A 22,383-nucleotide genomic window follows, 5' to 3' on the forward strand; every position below is an offset into this window, starting at 1 on the left:
CTGGTGGGTAAGTGCTAAAGCCCTGGTGATGACCATAGGGTTATAAATAGTAACAATGATTATGGTGGTACTTTTGTACCCAAGTCCTGCTGAAGATTTCACAGCACTTTACCCACTTTAATACAGTCAGCCTCAACCCCCTCAAAGGGAGAAAGGTCAGGAAAACCCCTCCATAGAAATGAGGGAAAGGGACTTGCCTCTGGTCACACCTCAGGGCAGCAGCAGAATCAGGAATAGCACCCATGTCTGCTGACTGCCCACCTTGTGCTTTAGCTGCCAGACTGTGTACACTGAGCCAATGGCAGGTGCATCCCTGTGGACATGCCCTTGTCTTACTGGTGATAACAGCTTAGCCATGCCCAGGTTTTCTCTCAGATGCTGTACAGGGCTCCCTGGTTTCTAGGGTCTCTATTAAGACTCACTCTTAGGAATTCTTCTTGGAGCTGGAGGCTTATGGTGCACAGTGGCACAGTGGGGTAGACCACCACAGGACAATGTATATATATAATAGGGCTTTTCTGGATACTGCTTTAGACTGACTGTATGAACACAGGAACTTCTCCCTCCCTTGGAGGCACTGAGGAGGTTCTGGGTTCCAGGGTAATGTTTCTGGGTGGTGAACGGTCTCCTACATGGATTTTCTTTTTCTTTTAGAATCTCAAAGCCAGAAATACAAAGGACTCAAAAGATCAGATAACAAAAAACTGCTTGGAAAGTGAGTGTTGTGTATGGAGGACACTCTGGTTTGTCAGTACCTGGAGGGATGAAGATGGAGCTGACTATAGTTGCTCTGGGTGGAGGGTAGATATATATGGTGACTCTGCTTGTTTTCCCTGGTAAGCAACTCTTTTTTGATCATCAGCAGAACATTTGCCTAGAAAGCTGCATGTCTACACAGAAAGCCTCTATTCATCTTACTGGATAGTTGTTCCCTGTGGGCAACAATGGATGCAGTGGGCTGAGACAGTCATCCGCAGCTTTGCCTTAAACTATCAGAAGATTCCAGAGTCACCCATTCCAATAACTGGGCTGTCGGAGCCTGCAGCCCACTGTTCTGGTGGTTGCTGTTCCTTATTCTTGTCCCTTCTTTGTATTCTTGGTGGTACGATTTACTGAAACACACTCCAGAAATCCACCCTGACCACCCCCTCCTGCAGGATGCTCTGCGCATCTCTCAGAGCTTCTTGTCCAGTATCAATGAGGAGATCACACCCCGCAAACAATCTATGACTGTCAAGAAGGGAGAGGTGAGTCCCCATCCTCTAGTGACCAGATCTGTTTCTGAACACTACTTCTGCCTTTCTCTGGGAGGGGCTGGAAATTAAGAGAGTACCTGTCAGGGCTGTTCCCCACTCTGGCAGTCAGGGTACGTCTAAACTACATGGCTCCGTCGACGGAGCCATGTAGATTAGGCTGATCGGCAAAGGGAAATGAAGCGGCAATTTAAATGATCACGGCTTCATTTACATTTACATGGCTGCCGCGCTGAGCCGACAAACAGCTGATCAGCTGTTTGTCGGCTCAGCGCGCTAGTCTGGACGCTTCCCTGTCGAAATGAAAGCCTTTTATCGACATCCCCGGTAAACCTCATCCTACCAGGCATAACGGGGATGTCGATAAAGGGCTTTCAGGTCGGCGCGGAGCATCCAGACTAGCGCGCTGAGCCGACAAACAGCTGATCAGCTGTTTGTCGGCTCAGCGCGGCAGCCATGTAAATTTAAATGAAGCCGCGATTATTTAAATCGCGGCTTCATTTCCCTCTGCCGATCTGTCTAATTTACATGCCTCCATCGACGGAGGCATGTAGTCTAGACACACCCTCAGAGTGCAGAAGATGGGGGCCTGCAAAAAGCTCAAAAGAAAAAAAAAACCTTTGTCTCTTACAGGCACTGGTTACCAAAAACTTTCCCCCAGAATCACAATGCACAGATTCATCCCCCAGGGGTACCCCAAGCTCTTTTGCCCCAAAAGAGCTTGAAAAAAGAAAAACAAGCTGCAGTCTCTGGTAGCTGACCCCTCAGTCTGAGGCCTGCAGATACCCACAGACAGACCTTCCAGGACACAAGAATCAAATCATCACCTTAAAAGAAGTGATTTTTATTACAAAATAAAAGATAAACTTGAGAAAGCAAACTTGGTTGCTAGATGTTACAGAGCAACTAAGGGAAACAAATTAAAACAGAGAAAAGTCTCGGCACAATGCTTAGATGGTATTAAATGTGGAGGGGAGGTATAGATTCACACAGAGCAGTTCAAACCAAACCACAAAACAAAGAAAAATTACCCTGAACGCAACTGGACTCACATTTCCCTGGTACTCACTTCTAATTTTCTCTTTGTTCAGTCCGCTCCCATGCCCTGAATTCCGTGGGGGGGGGGGGGGGGGGGGGGGAAGATGGTAGTTCTGCCTGGGTTTAAATTATTCTGTCTCTCAACTCCTGGTTTCTCTCTCCCACACAAAGAAAGCAGGCAGGGAACCTATATCCAATTCAAATTTCAACACTGTATGCCCATTGGTTCTCTGGCTCCTTGCCAGCAGCTTTGCTAGCTACGGGTACGTCTACACTACAGCGCTAATTCGAACTAATTTAGTTCGAATTAGTTAATTCGAACTAAGCTAATTCGAACTAACGCGTCTAGAACTAAAAACTAGTTCGAATTAGCGTTTTGCTAATTCGAATTAGCAAGTCCACATTGCGTGGACCCTGAACAGGGCTTAAGGATGGCCGGAAGCAGTGCCGGCAGGGCATCAGATGAGGACTTAGAGCGTGGAGATGCTGTCTCAGGCTAGCCGAGGGCTGCGCTTAAAGGGTCCTGACCCCCACCCCGGACAGACAGTTCTCAGGGGTGCCCCGCTTGCAAAGCAGTCCTGGCTTGGATTGCCCGGAGTACCCACACTGGGCACATCACAGCACTCGGCCATCAGCCCGGCTGCACTTGCCGCAGGCTGCGATCTGGGGAGAGGGGGCAATCGGGGGGCTGCAGGAGAGCTTCCACCCCCAGAAGCCCGCAGAGCCAGCCCAGTCCTCCCCATCGGGGGCTCGTACCCCATTCCTCCCTCACCTCCTTCCAGTTACCCTTCCCTAGCCCCCCTTCTTATTGATGTACAAAATAAAGATAACGTTTCTTCCAACATTGACTCTGTCTTTATTGAACAAAACTGGGGGAGACTGGGAAAAGGAGGTGGGAGAGGGGAAGAGAAAGGCTGGGAGAGGGGAGGGCAACTAACATGATCAGGGGTTGGGAACAGGTCCCAGATGAAGAAAGGCTACAGAGACTGGGACTGTTCAGCTTAGAAAAGAGGAGATGGAGCGGGGACAGGATAGAGGTCTCTAAAAGCAGGGGTTGGGTGGAGAGGGTGCATTCATAAAAGTTCTTCCTGAGTTCCCATAAAGAAGGACTAGAGGACACCAAAGGAAAGGAATGGGTAGCAGGCTTCAAACTAGTAAGAGAAAGTTGTTGTTCTTCACAAAGCAAATAGTTAACCTGTGGAACTCCTTGCTGCAGGAGGCTGTGAAGGCTACAACTAGAACAGAGTTTAAAGGGAAGTGAGATCAAGTCATGGAGGTTGGGTCCATGGAGTAGACTTAGCCAGGGGGTAGGAGTGGTGTCCCTGCCCAAAGTTTGTGGAAGGCTGGAGAGGGATGGCACGAGACAAATGGCTTGGTCACTGTCTTCGGTCCATCCCCTCCAGGGTCCCTAGGGTTGGCCGCTGTCGGCAGACAGGCTACTGGGCTAGATGGACCTTTGGTCTGACCCAGGACGGCCATTGTAAGCTCAGGGCTCAGGGTCGGGGGTCTCAGTGGACCCCCTTGATTTTCATGCACACCTGGTCCTGGGTGGCCAGGCTGGCAGCTCTCCTGCCCTAGACGGCCACTTTCCTGTGCCTAGTGCGGAGATCATGGACGAGGTCCACGATGTCCGCACTAGCCCAGGAAGGTGCCCGCCTCTTGCGGTCCAGGGCAAGCTCCCGGGAGCCGCCAGCCTGGTCCCGGGAAGAGGGGGTGGGCTGGGGGACATCGGGTGGGTGGCTCTGTGCCGTGCCAGGTGCAGGGTCTGCTGGCTGGGTGCTGGCAGGCTTGCACCTGGCACGGGCACCGTAGCCAGCCCGTGCCCCTTTAAGGGGTCCGGGGCCGGGAGGGGGGCATTGAGTTTCCCTGGTGTTGGCCAGAGTGGCCACCAGGGAAAGCTGGGGAGGGCTAGCCTCCCACTAGTTCGAATTAAGGGGCTACACACCCCTTAATTCGAACTAGTACGTTCGAACTAGGCTTAATCCTCGTAAAACGAGGATTACCTAGTTCGAACTAAGCGCTCCGCTAGTTCGATTCAAATTCGAACTAGTGGAGCGCTAGTGTAGCGGCTATGAATGTTAGTTCGAACTAACGTCCGTTAGTTCGAACTAACATTGTAGTGTAGACATACCCTCCCTGAGCTTAACCCCTTAGCCACCGGGTGCTCGTCAGTACTCCTTCTGGCCATTACATTATCCTAGCCTGCTGAAGGTTGCAGTGAATGCAGGGATACTTGAGGACTTTTCCCCCCTTTTGCTGTAAAAATCTGGCCTGCTAGCTAAGAATATTACTCTGTGAGGAGTCATGCTGGCACAGAAAGATAAAGTTACATGCAGACCCAGGATTAGTACTTAATTCCTGGCTCCCCATCTACTGTTCACTCCTCTAGGCCATCCCTTCATTCTGTGAGAGGTAGATACCTGCTTGTAGATTTTCTGGAACCCCATGCTACTATTACCTGTTTCGCTGAGGTAGTTTACGCACAGTCTTTGTGTTCCACAGGACATGGTGGGGTTTCTGCACTTTCTGTTCAGAGCTATTTGGAGCTACCAAAGGGGAAGTGTGATTAGAGTCCCAGCTCTTATTTCTGTGACATGCATAGTGTGTGCTAGCCGGTTTTAGGGAGAGCTCTCTTGTGCAAACTCAATCTGAATAAGGGCTCAGGGGTCAGAAGGAAGGAAGGCAGCCACTAGGGAAGCTGGAATTGTTGTCATGTTGGAACTGTGCCCTGTCATCTCCTGCAGAGCTCAAGGATCCCCTTGAAGTCATTGCAGTGAAAATTCCCCCAGCGCTGTAAACCATACACTTTCCTGGGGTTATTACCGTATATTTCACTGACCCTTTCAACTCTGAGGGCTCTCTGGCAGATGCAGAATGGGGCTGGGGCACTCAGATTGGGCCACAGAGTGCATTGTTCCTCAGCTCTGAGCAGGAATTCCCCTATTTACCTCTTGCTTTTTGGAACCTCCAGGCTGCAGTTGAGATGTGCTGAGACTAGAACTGTAGGGGCCAGGCAGTAGCAGGGCGGGATAAAAGAGCACACATGAGAGTGACCAGGCCCTTGGAGGCAGCAGAAGGCCTCATGACAGTGTTTGAGTCCTAACAGATACCACAAGCTGGAATGCCCCTGTCGCTGCGGAGGGAGAGCTCTGTGGTAGCATCTCAGTGAGGGATGCAGGCTTTTCAGAGTGTCCTGTGGAATCCTAATGAAGTGGCAGGAGCCAGGGCAGTGGGAATGAAGTTGTTATGCTCTCTGGTGAGCTGTTGATTTGTCATCACTTACGAAGTGAGACTGGGGTGTGTAAAGAGTGGGCTCGGCAGGGCTACTCCTATTCCCGCTCACGCTGTGGTGGAAATGCCAACTTCAGGTGGTTATTCTCTGTTTACTCTTGTGTCAGGGACAGCAGAATCATGGCTGAAAACAGCAGTTTTCCTGTGTGATGGAGGGACTCCATAACTCTCTCACAGTCTCATGCACCAACTCTGTTCACAATCTGTTCCCAAGCCAAGGTGAAAAATGACTCTTATTCCAGATCTTTTCCAATGTTGTCCTTTAACATTGGAATGTTAAACTTCCCTCTGGGAGTCAAATGCTAGTTGTGTCCTTTGGCTTTTCTGCACCATAGGCCCTGCCTCTAAGAGGGGCAAGGCACCACCTTCTCAAAAGTTCTTCCAGAATGGGAATTGTTCATTGTTACCACGGTTAGAAATTGTGATCCAACTGCCTGCAACAGGAGTAGACTTCTAGCCATTCATTAATAAAGGATTTGTGCAGGATCTTCCTAAAGAGTAACAAGCCCCACTCCCCACCACCAATAGCCCTTTCAGGGTGGGATCAGAGCTGGGTTTTGTCTGTGTGTGTAAATTTCTGGCTTAGCCTTTGCTTCTGTGCCCTCCCTGGGGTGATGGGACAGCATGAAGTCTCTCAATGCATAATGCAATTTTTTAATTTTACTGAATAGCCAGCTTGCTTCGATGACTTTTATTCATTATTTACCTCTGTCCCGTTGGAGATTCCTTTTGGGGGAGGAGGGGGGAGAAGCAGGCTAGTTTCTGTAGCTCCAGCCACCTCCTCTTGCACAGTGCTCAGGCGCCGGCCTCGGTTGTTTGCATGCATATAAACGGGCTGGTTTTTCTCTTCTTTTCTTTTTCCAGTTAGCAAAAGCTCCCAATCCCCATCTTTAATGTGGGGTTGTTTTCTCCTCTGGTGAGCACAGTCAGACAGGATGTAAATCCCCTTTGCCCGCCTCTCAGTGCTGCTTTCTTCTGCTGGATTGCTTTGAATTTGTGAAAGCAGCCAGTGGTTAATCTCCCTAGTGACAGACTGTTAGACGTGTGTGTACATATGTATGTACCTACGTATGCAGGCCATAACAGAACATACACCACAGCCCTGAGCATACAACCTGCCTGTGACGGGGCAGAGCCACCCCGCACCCTGGACCCGCCGATCGCTGCCTGCCTGGCGGTGCCGGGGGTGGAATATCGGTGCTGCGGCGGCTATTCCTCCGCCGCCACGCAGGCTCACCTCGGGACGCACCCCGAGAGCCGGAGCCGCTCAGGGGCGGGGCGACGCGTGGCTGGGGTGGACCCCGGCGGCCCAGATGTGAGCATGCCGAAAAGGGGCGGAGGCGGGGCCCCCAGGAGGAGGATGCTCTCCCCGGGGAGAGAGTTGTGGATGTGCCCCAGTGAGGGGAGGTAAGAGAGAGGGCTGTCTCGTGAGGTAGGGCCCCGGCGGGTACGCCTGCTGCGGGGAGAGGAAGTAGCCCAGGGCAGGCAAAGGGAGCCTGTGGGCTGGCGTGTTACGGGCAGGATGCCCCGCCAGCCAGACCGGATCACAGCTGAGTCTGCATCCTTAGGGCCCTGGGCTGGGGTCTGTGAGAGGGGGTGGGCCTGGACCCCCCCTTTCCCTGCAGGACAGCACGGGCAGCTGCATTGCCCTACGCGAATAATGCCGTTGCGAGGCATTCAGTGGGGAGAAGACTGATCAGACGGTATATCTACACTACAGCACTATTTCGAATTAACTTAATTTGAAATAGTTAATTCAAATGAACTAATTCAAAATAACGCATCTATACACAAAAACTATTTTGAAATAGCGTTTTGCTATTTCGAACTAGCACGTCCACACTGAGTGGACCCTGAACCGACGGTAAGGCTGGCCGGATCCAGGGCCGCAAGGGCATCAGGTTAAGACTTAGTGTGTGGGGCTGCTGCCTGAGGCTAACTGAGCTCCGTGCTTAAAGGGACCCTACCCCCACCCCGGACAGACAGTTCTCAGGGTTCCCCGCTTGCTTGTCTGCCTCGATGAGGGACAGCAAAGCAGTCCTGGCTTGGAGTGCCCTGAGTGCCCACAGTCGGGACACCACAGCACTCGGCCACATGGAGCCAGAGCTGCCCTGAGCACACTGGTGCATCTCGTGGGGTCGTTGCCATCAGCCCGGCTGCATTTGTGACAGGCTGCCATCCGGGGGGTCCATCGGGGGGCTGTCAGGATCCAGGAGGCCCTGCAGGAGAGTGTCCACCCCGAGGAGCCCTCAGAGTCTCCCCAGTCTTCCCCACTGGGGGCTCGTGCCCCATTCCTCCCTCATGTCCTTCCACTTACCTCTCCCTAGCCCCGCTTCCTGATGTCAAATAAAAGACACGTATGTTCAAAAATAGAAACTGGGTTTATTGAACAAAACTGGGGGAGGGGGGGATCAGCCTCTGGGGAGACTGGGAAAAGGAGGTGGGAGAGGGGAAGAAAGAGGGTGGAAGAGGGGAGGGGCAAACCTGGGAGGAGGGAGCTGGAAGGGGGAAGCAAGGGGAAGAAGGGGGAGGGGAAGCTCAGGGCTCAGGGTTGGGGGTCTCGCCAGACAAACTTGACTTTCATGCTAACCTGCTCCTGGGATTGCATGTGGCCTTTGGTGGCCAGGCTGGCAGCTATCCTGCCATAGACGGCCACATTCCTCCGTCTAGTGTGGAGATCATGGAAGTTGGGGGCATCCCCCGCCCCCAAACCTGAATAAGGTCCATGATCTCCACCCTGGACAAGAAAGGCGCCCGCCTTCTCCAGCCCCTTCTTAGGCTCTTGGGAGCTGGCAGACTGCTCCTGGGGAGCAGTGGAGGGCTGGCTGCCAGTGGCTTGCTGGCTCATGCTTTGGGGCCACTGGGTCAACATGGTTTCTGTAAAGGGAAATCATGTCTTATTAATCTATAAGGGTGTGTCTAAACTACATGGCTCCATCGATGGAGCCATGTAGATTAGGCTGATCAGCAAAGGGAAATGAAGCCGTGATTTAAATAATCGCGGCTTCATTTAAATTTAAATGGCTGATCAGCTGTTTGTTGGCTCAGCGCGCTAGTCTGGACGCTCCCGCGCCGACCTGAAAGCCCTTTATCGACTTCCCCGTTATGCCTCGTAGGATGAGGTTTACCGGGGAGGTCGATAAAGGGCTTTCATGTCGGCAGGGGAGCGTCCAGACTGCCCCGATCTGCCGACAAACAGCTGATCGGCAGAGCGGGGCAGCCATTTAAATTTAAATGAAGCCGCGATTATTTAAATCACGGCTTCATTTCCCTTTGCCGAACAAACAAATCTACATGGCTCCATCGACGGAGCCATGTAGTCTAGACGTACCCTAACAGTTCTTTGAAGGGGTCAACAAACATGTGGACAAGGGGGATCCAGTAGATACGGTGTACTTAGATTTCCAGAAAGCCTTTGACAAGGTCCCTCACCGAAGGCTCTTATGTATGGCCATTCTTATGTTAGTGAGGTGACTGTCATGGCTCCTTCCCCACTCTGGCATGATAAATGCAGAAGTGGGGGCCAGCAAGTGTACCCCAAAGCCTTATTTACCAGGCTTTGCTATAAAACTTCCCCCCAAGATCTTAAAAACCTAGATCTTGGGAATAAAACTTCCGCTGCCACCACCCAAATGTTGATAAAGAAATCAGGGGAAAGATCATTTGGGAAATCTTACCCCTAAAACAAAAATCAGGGCACACCATTAACCACTGCCCGGTTAATAAAAAGAAAAGAAAGAACTTTTATTATTACAACAATATTCCTGTTGCAACCATAATAACTAGATAGGGAGGTAACAAAATATACTCATGGAGAAACTCCATGGGCCTAGAACTTAGTTACAAAGAAAAGCCAAAACATCTTTTAAACAGTGCCAGATCTCAGATCCCATACCCAATCCTTAAAACAATAAAACCTAACGAAATTACCTAAACTTTACCCTACTTACAGAAATTGAAGAATGGTGTCTTGGAGAGAGAGAGACATGCTTGTCCCTCTCTGTAGCTGCAGAGAACTCTCTCAGAGAGACAAAAGGTCAAAGGAAAAACCCAAATTCCTTTGTCCCAGGTTGAAACTCCCTCCTACATTCCTACTGGTCACTCCACCTGGCTAGGTGTAGTTAACCCCTTAATCCCCAGGCTGCTGGCTAACCCTCATAATCATGACAGTGACGACCCAAAACCACGTAACCACATGCTCCATATTGCTTACCATTGACCCTTTTCAGAAAAGTGAAGCTGTCAGGGTGAAAACCCACCCACACATGTTTGTATTAAGCAGATTTAACAAAGCTGCTGGGGTATGTCTACAGTAAGGTGATCCAGGTGTGAATGGCTACTCTGTTACCTGTGGGTGGTGTAAAGTCAAGGCATTGATTATTTTAGAAGCTGGAATAATCTTCTAGCAGGTATGTCTTCCAATAATGTTACATAAGGCTTTATGTATTGTGGCAAAGCTCTGGCCGTGCCCTGTGGGTCCTGTTCTTCTAGGTGGTTAGGATGTGCTTCAGAGGCTCATTGTGACCTTCCACGCTGCCTCTTATCCAGTGGTGGATTTACAGTGAGTGGGGCTCTGTGCTCAACTTCATTTTTGGGGGCCCCCTGGAAAAAGAATGTTCACTCTTCCTGCCCCTCCCATTTTTTGGGACAGATTTCCCCCCCCCCCCCATGCTTTATGAAATGGAGTAATGGACATAAATATGCATAACACTTATTTTGGTGTATGTATCATTCTTGTGTGTAAAGTTAGATATATGAAGCATGGAATGCTTTATGGCTTTAAAAGTGCAAAGGCAAGCCATCAAGGGTGTTTCCCTCAAGGTCTGGTCATCTGTAAACAACTCTTTTGTCCTCTAAGTCTTAGCAGTGGCCAGGGCCCCTGCATGACACCCAGCTGTTGCTCCATGGTGGGCAAGGCCCAGGCGCACGGTCCCTGGGCTCCCTCTCCGCCCACCCCCCCCCCCATACACATAAGGGGAGCATGATGGCACTCACATGTGGAGCCCTCCCCGGCCTCGGACGACACAGCCGATGTGCTCTGTGGGATGTCTCTGGGGTCCTGGGCAGGCTCCCTGCAGGCTCCTGGCTCTCGGCATCCTCCTCCTCCTCCTCCGTGTCAGGGACGGGGGCCCTCTGCCCCAGGGTTGATCGCCACCCAGGGGGCATGGACTGCGTGAGCCCCCAGGATGAGGTCCAGGACCTCATAATGAGGGCATGCCTCTGGGTCGGCCCCTGGCTGGGAGGCCCTAGAGTAGGCCTGCCGCAGGTCCTTGATTTTGCAGCGGACCTGCTCCCGGGTCCGCATGTGGCCTCTGGTGGCCAGGCTGGAAGCCATGCAGCTGTAGACAGCCGCATTCCTGTGGCTAGTGCAGAGATTGTGGACGTTGGAGGCCTCCCCCCAAACCTCGATGAGGCTCACTATCTCTGCACTAGACCAGGCGGGCGCCCGCCTCTTGCGGCCCCAGGCAGGCTCCTGGGAGCCGCCAGCCTGGTCCTGGGAATAGGCGGAGGGCTGGGTGACAGCAGGTGGCTGGCTCATGCTGTGCCAGGTGCAGGGTCTGCTGGCTGGGTGCTGGCAGGCTTGCAACTGGCACAAGCACTGTAGCCAGACCATGGCCCTTTAAGGGCTCCGGGGCCGGGAGGGGGGCACAGCCCTTAATTCGAACTCCTGAATTCGAACTAGGCGTTACGCCTCATAGAATGAGGTTTACCTAGTTTGAATTAAGCGCTCCGCTAGTTCGATTTAAATTCGAACTAGCGGTTTGCATGTGTAGCCCCTATTAAAGTTAATTCGAACTAACGGCTGTTAGTTCGAATTAACTTTGTAGTGTAGACAGACCCGCACTGTGGCCAGGGTCTACCCCTTTAATGGCTCTGGGGCTTGGGGAGAGGAGAGTAAGTTTTCCTGGTTGTGCCCACAGTGGCCACCAGGGCTCCCTGGGAAGGGCTGGAGGCCCCCTATTTCGAATTAAGTGTCTACACAGCACTTAATTCGAAATAGCTATTTCCAATTTGGTGTTACTCCTCATAGAATGAGGTTTACCAAATTCGAAATAAGGGCTCCACTATTTTGAATTTATTTCGAAATAGCGGTTTGCCTGTGTAGATGCTATTAAAGTTAATTTGAAATAACTGCTGTTATTTCGAATTAACTTTGTAGTGTAGACATACCCACAGAGAGAGAGAGGACTCAGTGGGTGGTGGAGGGCACGGCAGTGCAGTGTGGAGCAGGACGCCTGGGGTGCCCCGCCTGTTAAATGTTTACACTGCCGTTCTCCCCTGCCCCACCCCCAAGTTGGGACCCAAGGTCCTGCTAACGTTATTGATCCACTGCTTTAGGTTTTGTCATTTGCTACAAGGCATGGGGCCGCATCCTGCACGCTGTGAGGAAAGCAAGGGCTGCTGACCACAGAGGATCACATTCCCGTCCATCCTACCCACTGGCTGAATGGAACTATCTGTAAAGTAACTCCACTATCTTGAACAGGCCCACACGCTCCCCAGTCCATGCAAAAACCAGGATGTGCTGTGACCTTTATGGCATAAGGACAGCCCAATGTGTCATCCTCGAGGCCTTTGATATTATCTGCCCTCCTTCTCCACGGTGTCCCTTCTTACTGTGCAAAGTGGCACTGCTGACCGGGGAAGGGAGAGCTGCATATTCAGCTCGTTCCCTTTGTGATCTGTGCATTCGATTCTTAGTTGGGAATAGAAGTGTGAGCATGGTCCTGAGGCAGCCTGTGACTCTCTCTAAGTGCGTGGGCTTGGCAGGTCCCAGAGGTCAGGCAGGGGGCAGAGTTGCACCACTTTCTGCATGCTTCAGGGATGTGGGCAGGATGTTAATTACAACAAAAGCCAAAAGAAAAGAGGGTCTGCAGTCTAGGCCAAGGAGTGGCTCTGGGTCTCTTCTCTAGCTTGTGGGCAATTCAGTCCCTTGTCTCCCCAGCATACAGCCCATAGACTTGTGGGGAAAGATACAGTGTCTAGGATTTGGTCCACTGGAAAGCAGAAGGAAATAACCACAGCACCCCGTAGTGAGTCACTATTTGGAAACACAGGGAGAGAGGGCTGCCTGACTGGATCCAGGGACCAACTAATTCCGGGGGACAAATGATGAAAAAAGGTCAAGGGGTACGGGTCACATGTTTAAAACGAAGGAACCAGATGGGGACACCAAGCAGAGAACCCAGGACAGCGCCCACTGCTCCTCAAAGCTGTCGATGGAGCCAGTGGACGCCGCCCAGAGGAACTCCGCCTGGATGCGTGAGACCAGGGAGGAACGGAAATAGGCCCCACAGTCACAGAGAACCCCCTCGTCTAGCAGCCTCTTCCTGGTACTGTATATGGCAGCTTTCACTAGGGCCAGGAGGAGGTTGACGAGGAGGTCACGCGACTTTGTGGGGCCACAAATAGGGTGTGCATAAATAAAAAGGTGAGGGGAAAAGTGCAGCCAGAACCTCAATAAGAGGTTCTGGAGGAGCCGGAATAGGGGCTGCAACCTGGCGCATTCGAGATATGCGTGCGCCAGGTTTTCCCTCATGCCGCAAAAGGGGCAGGCGTCTGGGACGGGGGTGAATTGCGCCAGGTACACGCCCGTGCTCATGGCTCCGTGAAGGAGCCGCCAACTGATGTCCCCGATGGGCCGTGGGATTAAGGTGGAATAAACACTGGCCCATCGGGGTTCCTCACCCTCAACAGGTCTTAGATAGTCCTGCCATTTGGTGTCAGGGTGGGACATGAGGGTGAGGAAATGCATCGTGTGGAGCATGAGCGTGTACAGATGGTCCCTAGGTGCAGTTCAAAGACAGACCAGCTGCAGTTCTGCCAGGATCAACCTCTGGCGCACCGCAGGAGACTCCGCCACCTGCATGTACAAGGCTGAATTGTGGAGCAGGGGCTCCGCGACGAGGTCTGTTCCGTCGATGGCCACAACAGACCTGTTCACTGAACTGCCAGTTCTCCGGCAAGGAGGGAAGAGTGGCGGATAGAAAAACGCCCAGATAGAGCAGCGGACTTGGACTCCACCTCATGGCCTGAAGCGCGGGTGGGACGGAACCTGCCTGCCACCCGTCCCCAACCACCAGGCCAGAGCTCTTGACCCAGTTTACCCGGGCAGAGGAGGCTGCCGAGTAGACAGCTTGGCAGGCATCCATCTGCACCAGGTTGCCCAGGTCCTGGACGATGAAGAGCATGTCATCAGCATACGATGACAGGACCAGCCGCATCTCTGACTCTCGGAGCACCAACTCCGTCAACCTCTGGTGGAGGAGACAGAGGAAGGGTTCGATTGCCAGAGCGTACAGCTGGCCCTACAGCGGACACCCTTGACGTACTCCCCGCCCGAAGCTGACCAGCTCAGTCAGGGTCCAGTTGAGCTTGACCAAACACTCCACGGAGGCGTACAGCACCTGGAGAAACCAAAAAAACGCCAGTTCGGAAGGTCGCGGAGGTCACCCTTCTTCGGCAGCAACACAAGCAAGGCTCGCCTGCACGACAGAGGGAGGACCCCACTTTCTAAGGACTCAGGGTATGTCTACACTACCCTCCTAATTCGAACTAGGAGGGTAATGTAGGCATACCGCACTTGCAAATGAAGCCCGAGATTTGAATTTCCCGGGCTTCATTTGCATAAGCCGTGGAATGAGGAGTACAGCTAGTTCGGATTAGGAAGCCTAATCCGAACTAGCTACTCCGTGCCGCGTGTAGCCGCGCTGCATGGGGTTCGAACTAGCCGGGATTTAAAAATGGCGGTGCCCGGCTTATGCAAATGAAGCCCGGGAAATTCAAATCCCGGGCTTCATTTGCAAGTGCGGTATGCCTACATTACCCCGCTAGTTCGAACTAGCGGGGTAGTGTAGACATACCCTCGGACCAGACGGTGATGAGGTCTGGGCCGAGGACGTCCCAGAATACTCGGTAGAACTCCACGGTCAGCTCGTCCATGTCCGGGGTTTTGTTGGTGGGCATGAGAAGGAGTGCTTCTGAGAATTCAGCCAGAGTGAGAGGCAGCTCTAGCCGGTCTCGGTCACCCGTGCTGACCATCGGAAGCTCGGTCCAGAGCACCCTGCAGGCGTTGGTCAGATCTGGGGAGAATAAACTAGCTTAGAAGGCCCTGGCCCTTTGCTGCCATGGCATCCTCGGCCAGTGCCTCCTGCTGACACTCGTCGGGGGTGAAGTCAGCAGCGGTGGCCCCCCACGGTATTTTGCAGGGGCCTTCCCACAGTCCTCATCGGAGGGGGGAGATTGAGCCCGCACACCACGGGCTCTGTGCTTCCCCCAAAGGAGCGTACAGCCCTCTGAGGTGGAGGGCTGGTCAGCAGGGGCAGGGCCAGGGAGCGCAGATGACACTCGGGGGCATCTGGGAGGCAAGGGAGGGACAATGGGGGGCAGGGAAACCTTCCCCTGGGGAAAGCCCTCTCCCTCGCTTGGCAGCGACCGCTCCACCCTCTCCTCCTTGGGCCCCGCCAAAATGGGTTGGACACTGACGGGGCCCGCCTGCTCACCTGGGCGCTCCGGAGGAGGTGCCCCCGGCTCCCAAGCAAAGCTATTGGTAGTAGGAGGCGGGGCAACTGTGGAGACCAGACTACCAGGGGAGCCGGCGGTGTTCGGGCCGGCGCCCTCCCTGGCTCTTGGGGGTCCAGATGCCTCCTCAGACGGGGCCAGAGGGCAGTCCCTTTGGGTGTCCCTCCGGCCCGAGGAGTAGTGGACCCGGTAGAGGGCCCCCTGGTAGGGCAGCAGGAAAGACCCCTCCTGCGCCACCCCATCACGCGCTGCCAGTGGCATTTGTAACTGCATCTGACAGCAGAATGACAAAACGTGACAGAGGGCAGGGTCTTTGCAGCCCAGTGGGAGAGGGCTGATGGTGGACATGGGTTTCCCCAGGGTGGAGAAGGCAGCATTGGAGAGGAAGGGCAGGACAGAGGTTAACACCACCTGTACACTGTGGGGAAAATCAAATAACTCCAATTGTGTCTAAGGGGGACTGTGCAGAAATCAAAACTCTCTGAAAGAAAACTGCTGTAAGGGTTAAAAAGTTTTCCAGGCCTCTCTCCCTGTAACAGAGAGAAATCAAATTAGCTCTAATCAAAGACCCTTACAAATGACTATCTCAAATTCATGGATACTCCTAGTCTGTCACAATTTGTCATGTAAACCCTTATCTTTGTCACAGTTTGCCTTGTAGACTCCTCCACTCAAATTCTCATGTGGCTTTGTGTACTGTAAAAACTTACTTCTAGCACTCCTGGGGTGAACAGAAGTCTCAAAGTACTTCTGCTGAGACTTTGATATGTTAAAGAAGAACAATCCACAACTGAGCTGTCTAAGCATTCTGTATAAAGGATACCTGAATCTGTCTGTCAGGGCTGCTGCTTCACTCTTGGAAGTGACAGCCTGCATGCATGCATCATAAAGTTTTCTCTTCTAAGTTTCTCTCCTGCCTCACTGATTTGACCTCCGGCCTCGGACCCTTCTGGGGTCTCTGTACCCCAGGGGAGCGAGATTTCCCCCTCAATTTGGTGTCAGAAGTGGGATGGCTTGGAACTCCAGTTGGAAAGGCTGATGATGGGGAATGGGAACGGACTACAGCGCGCATCTGGAGGGTAAGGGATCCATTTAAAATCCCCCAGTCCGCCTCCCTGTTCTCGTCACCAGCTGGACCGGCTGGCGGTAAGAGTCATCTTTTACTTAAAATTTTTTTTGTTAAGAGGCTTGAGGGAAACTTAAAACGAAAACACTGGGTATAGCCAAATAGGGGTTGGATTTTGTTGTTGTTGTTGTTGCTGACTGATTGGTGGCGAGTCCAAGCGCATGGTTTTGAGTGAGTGAAGTCCGGAGGGGGACCGCAGCCGCACCAGCGCTGTCAGTGTCACTGCACAGCTGCTGAAAGCAAGGGCGGTTTCCCCCGGCACATAAGGAGTGTGAGTGAAGCTGACAGTTTGTGTGGACTCCCACACTATCCTTGGAGAGGGTAGTGCTGCTGGACGCCTGTTCTATCCTTGGAGAGGGTAGTACTGTTGGGCTCCTGCGCTGTCCTTGGACAAGACAGTGCTAACATGGATAAGATTGCTCCCTCAAGTCTGTCTCCTACTGAGAGGAAAGGTTTCTCACAGCCTGGGACTCCCTTGTCTCAGATGATCAGTCAGCTAGGTATTGCCTGCAGGTTTGAAACTAAGGAGACTTAAGGAATTATTGAGCATTTGGAATGGCTATACTCAGGGGAATTCCCAGAATACATGACAACTAGAGCTTTGACTTACAAAAGCTTGCTTATCTTAGAGTTTTCCTCGAGGAAAAACATCCTAACCAGATGGAATATTGGTGCCTCTGGGAGGATGTGGCAGTAAAAAAAAAATAATAATCAGAGCATTATGGCTAGCAAAAAAGATTCTATTGAAAAGCTGCAGCAAGAATTGGCTACTCTAAAGAAACAGCTTGATTCCCCAGATGTGCCATCTGCACCCCCACCCCCTTTGGACCCTTGTCAGCTGAACATTCTTTCCTGTTATCTCCCTGTTCTCTTGTAAACCTTATGGGACGTGACTTGTTGTGTAAATTGGGTGCAAACCTTCTCTGTAGAGAGGAAGGGATATTTGTTGACCTTCCCCCCCATCAGACCCCAAAATTGATGGCATTACTACTCTCAGAGGAATCTGATGAGACCTCAGGACATACACCCCTCCTGGACCTCTCAGATGTCCCAGAGACATTGTGGGCAGCCCATTGTGAATGAAGTGGGGTTGCTAGCCTCTGCAACACCAGTGCAAATAACACACAGACACAACAAGCCTTTCCCAAGGGTAGCCCTGTATCTATTGGCTAGGGAGGCACAAGAGGGCATTAAGCCTGTAATCTCTTCCCTCCTTAAACAAGGGATACTTGTTTATACAACTTCACCATGTGATACACCTATACTACCTGTGAAAAAGCAAATCTATAGATTTGTAGAAGACCTAAGAGCCATTAATAAGTTTGTAATCCCTAGATTTCCAGTAGTACCTCACCTGGTTTTCTGTAATAGATTTATGTTCTGCCTTCTTTTCTATTCCAGTGCATAAGAATTCCCAATTTGTCTTTGCCTTTTCCTTTCAGGGTCATCAATTAACCTGGACATGTTTTTGTAAAGTTTTTGTAAAAGCCCTACTCTGTTTTCTCAGTTTTTAAAAAGCTGACCTTAATTCTATCTCTCTTCCCTGCAGTTCTGTGTTGGTTCAGTATGTTGATGATGTGCTAATTGCTAGTGAAACTGAGGAAAGATGTAAAACTGATACCTCCTATGTGTTAAAGTGTCTTGCTAATAAGGGTCACAAGGCTTCCAAAGCCAAATTGCAATTTGTAAAACAAAGAGTTCAGTACTTGGAACATTTACTTTTAGGAGATGGCCGCCAGTTAACACCTGAGCGAATCTCAAGTTTTTTTCATTCCTCACCCTTTCACCAAAGTCAGGTATACAAATTTCTGGGTGCAGCAGGATATTGCAGACAATGGATTCCTAACTTTTCTGAACTCACCAAACCCCTTACTATTCTACTCTTAATCTTAGCTCCTGACCCAGTGACCTGGTCCCCAGAATGTGAATCTGCTTTCCTTTACCTTAAAACTCTTCTCTCAGAGCCACCTGTTCTAGGCTTACCTAATTATAGCAAGCCTTTTACTCTGTTTTGTCATGAACAGGATGGAATTGCAGCTGGAGTTCTCTGTCAGCCCCTTGGGCCCACACCTCGTCCAGTAGCTTATTTTTCTGCAACACTGGACTCAGTAGCCCGTGGGTTCCCACTTTGTCTGAGGGCAGTTGCAGCTACTGCTGAATTACTTTAAAAAGGCCCAACCTGTCACATTAGGCCACAGCATTATCTTACAGGTCCCTCATGCTGTCTCTGCTCTCTTACAGCGACACCGCACCCAGCACCTATCTGTTCAGAGACAAACCCTGTATGAGAATGTTATCCTCTCTTCCCCAAATGTGGTAATTCAAAGATGTAATGTACTTAACCCAGCTACTTTTTCTCCTTTACCCTCTACTGGTAAAGTACATACCCATAACTGTGAAGAATTGCTTGAGCACTGTGTAAAGCCCCCAAGATTTGTCTGATCAACAGCTGGAAAATGCAAATCTTGTATTGTATACTGATAGCTCATGTAAAAGAAATGCAGTTGGTAAACTAAAGGCTGGATATGCAGTGGTCTCAGATAATAATGTTTTAAAGGTTTTTTTTCTCTTCCAGAAATCAAAATCAGCTCAGGCTGCTGAGCTCATCGCTTTAATTCGTGCTTGCCTTTTAGCGTCCGGACAGTCTGCTGCCATTTATACTGTTTCAAAGTATGCTTTCTCTGTCTGTCATGCCACAGGACAAATTTGGAAACAACGAGGTTTCCTTACCTCTTCTGGCTCTGCTATCTCACATGGTCCCCTTATCTCCCAACTCCTTGATGCTATTCAGCTACCCATATCCCTTTCTATTACCCATTGCCCGGACCACACAGGTGCCACTGATCCTGTTTCTCTGGGTAATGGAGTGCTGATGCAGCGGCCAAACATGCAGCAGCACATGGACCTCTGACTCCCTCTCAGATTCTGGTCTCTCTTTCCCTCCCTGTTTCTTTGCAGGACCTGATAGAACTACAGCAAGCTACTCAACCTGCAGAGAAAAACCTTTGGGAGAAAGCAGGCTGCTCCTTATCCCCAGCTGGGATAATGGGTGCACCTGATGGCTGCCCAGTCGCCCCAAAAATCTCTCACACGGCAGCTTGCTCAGGTGTCTCATCAAATGACACACATGAGCAAAAGGGGGGTGGCCTCACAAATCCCAAAACAATGGTACGCCCCAGGCATGCACCTAGAAGCTGTCTCAAGAATATCTAATTCATGTGTGATTTGTAAGCAGTTTAATGTTGCAGGAGGCCCACAGGCTAGCAGCCACACAGAAAGAAGAAACCTAGACATAAAATGACGGTTAGGAGAGCTTGCACCTGCAGGTAAAGGAAGCCCTCCCAGCACCTACTGATGTGCCGTGCCACAACATCCAACCAGGCGACTACGTGTTCGTGAAGGAACATCGCAAAAAGAATTCCCTGACAGCCCGGTGGGAAGGACCGTTCCAATTGCTGCTCATCACCCACACAGCAGTAAAGGTGAAGGAGCGCCGCTCGTGGATCCACGCAAGTCATGTACGCCGAACTGCAGATCCAACAGAGCTGATTGACCCCGTCACCCAGGACCCCTCCCTGGAGGAATCACCTGAGGATGAGGTTCAGCGGACCGAGGCGGCAAACTCTCAAACCAGACTGTTTCCAAACCGGCCTCCACCAGGTGCTTCGAGGTACAACCTGAGAGGTAGGACTGTACCAGCAAAGACCTACAGGTGAGCCTGGCGCCCCATAGCTCTCACAAAGGAAAATCCATTCCAGTATTGAGTGAACTAAGAGACTACGAAACCTCGAAGAGTGCCTGCAGAGGCAAGCCAAACAATACTAACTGATTAAGTTTAGTTAAAAGACTGCTTTGCTAGTTGCTAGCTAATTACTATATTATTATTATCCTTCTACTTTAGAGACTTAAGATACTATAAGATGAGGATTGTTTTCCTTCTTTTAGTAGTCAGAATAGCCTTAGTATATAACTTTCCCCACCCTTATTGGGAAGCCCTGCAAAAGGTTGTGTCCCTCACCAATATAAGTGACTGTTGGATATGTGAACAGCTTATAAAAGGCTCTGAAGGCCTTTTACCATTACAGTTTATCCCAACTCCTGCCTCCCTGTGGACCAGACCCCTAAAATTCAGATCTACTGGTAGTCAGTACTCTACAGGAGAGCGGGAGTGGGTAGATGCCCAGAATGATAACACTGTGCCAGAAGTACATAGTCATGGGGGGAAACCGGCAGATTTGGCATAAAAAGCTGATTGCCTCAGGGATTCCCCTTACTCAAGCATTACATCCATCAGGGACTATGTTTCCATTGTGTTTTGAAAGCAAAATTGGCACTGGTAAAGATCTGGGGGTGAATGGGCAGTGGGTCATTTACCCAGCAGATAAAGAAAACCTCCCTCTAAGATGAGACTTCATCCTAGCAAAGGAAGAATACCTAAGAATGTCCAGAATAAACTTTGAGTAATACTCCAATAGGAGTATTAAAGGGGGGAATTGTGGGGAAAATCAAATAACTCCAATTGTGTCTAAGGGGGACTGTGCAGAAATCAAAACTCTCTGAAAGAAAACTGCTGTAAGGGTTAAAAAGTTTTCCAGGCCTCTCTCCCTGTAACAGAGAGAAATCAAATTAGCTCTAATCAAAGACCCTTACAAATGACTATCTCAAATTCATGGATACTCCTAGTCTGTCACAATTTGTCATGTAAACCCTTATCTTTGTCACAGTTTGCCTTGTAGACTCCTCCACTCAAATTCTCATGTGGCTTTGTGTACTGTAAAAACTTACTTCTAGCACTCCTGGGGTGAACAGAAGTCTCAAAGTACTTCTGCTGAGACTTTGATATGTTAAAGAAGAACAATCCACAACTGAGCTGTCTAAGCATTCTGTATAAAGGATACCTGAATCTGTCTGTCAGGGCTGCTGCTTCACTCTTGGAAGTGACAGCCTGCATGCATGCATCATAAAGTTTTCTCTTCTAAGTTTCTCTCCTGCCTCACTGATTTGACCTCCGGCCTCGGACCCTTCTGGGGTCTCTGTACCCCAGGGGAGCGAGATTTCCCCCTCAACACCCAGGTCCTCCAGCGGTTCGAGGGGCACGTGCACGCCCCCCCACCGCCAGGCCCCTTTCCACCACCTCCTGGGCAGTGGCCTCCGTGAAAAGGAAGACCACCACCTTCCCATACATTTTGGAGGCCACCACCAGGGGCCGAGGACCCCACCACCCTTGCCAATGCTCTCACGTATGTTTCGATGTGGGGCGAGGCAGGGAAGAAGATGCAGTGGCACGCGGGGTAGCAGCAGCAGCCACCTGGGCGTACACTCTGGGGGCTGCAGGTGGAACACCCCCAGAGCTGGTGGGGGTCATGGCAGATGTTGGGGCTGCAGCAGGCAGGGCGGCCCCAGCTGTGGGAAGTTTGGCCTTCTGGGCCGGGCCTTTGCCCTTCTTCCCCTGGCCCTTCTTACTGGTCAAGGTGGAAGTCCCTCCAGAGTCCGGGGTGGGGGGGGGGGGCGTCGGCCATGGCAGCGGCGGAGCCTGGACTGCGGGTTGGGACATCAGCCGCAGTGGCCTTCAGGACCAGTGACAATGCAGGGAACCAATGGGTTAACCAGATCGGGGGCGGGGGCAAGGGCCTTCTCCATCACGAGGGGAGGGTTTGGAGGAGGCACAGTTGGCGGGGAAGGGAGACAAGGGTCGACCACTCCTCCCTGCCAAACAGCAGGCAGGGGAGGAGAACATCAATGGAAGGAAAGGGGTGGAGGGAGAGGAGGATGGGTTGACCACTCCTCTCTATTAGAGCAGAGGCTTGGGAGGAGGGTACTGATTCGGAGTGGGGAACCGAGGGGAACAGGACAGCAACCACTTCTCCCCACTAGACTTGAGTCTGGGGAGGAGGGCACTGAGTTTGGGGGGGGGGGGTGGCCCACTCCACTGCATCCCAGCCCAGGGCCCTAACAGCAGCAGTACGGTCTGCTGCTGGGTCAGCGGGGATCCAGCCTGCAACACGCTGACCCAGGTGCACTTCACTGTGGTCGGTGTTCTCTGGGCTACTTCCCTTCTGCTCTGCATGTACCTGGGCTTCAGGCAGGTCTCTCTGAGCTGTCTACACTGGCCCTTTTGCACAAAAGGACTTTTTCCCGAACGGGAGCAGCACA

The 22,383-nt window shown here is 51.5% G+C and overlaps 1 pseudogene; it reads left to right on the forward strand.

Annotated features, from left to right (window-relative positions):
- Window positions 1–22,383, forward strand: part of LOC102443592 (breakpoint cluster region protein-like) — a 110,964-nt pseudogene that overhangs the window by 10,284 nt on the left and 78,297 nt on the right.

This window comes from Pelodiscus sinensis, chromosome 15 (assembly GCF_049634645.1).
Source record: "Pelodiscus sinensis isolate JC-2024 chromosome 15, ASM4963464v1, whole genome shotgun sequence".
Taxonomy (NCBI): Eukaryota; Metazoa; Chordata; order Testudines; family Trionychidae; genus Pelodiscus; species Pelodiscus sinensis.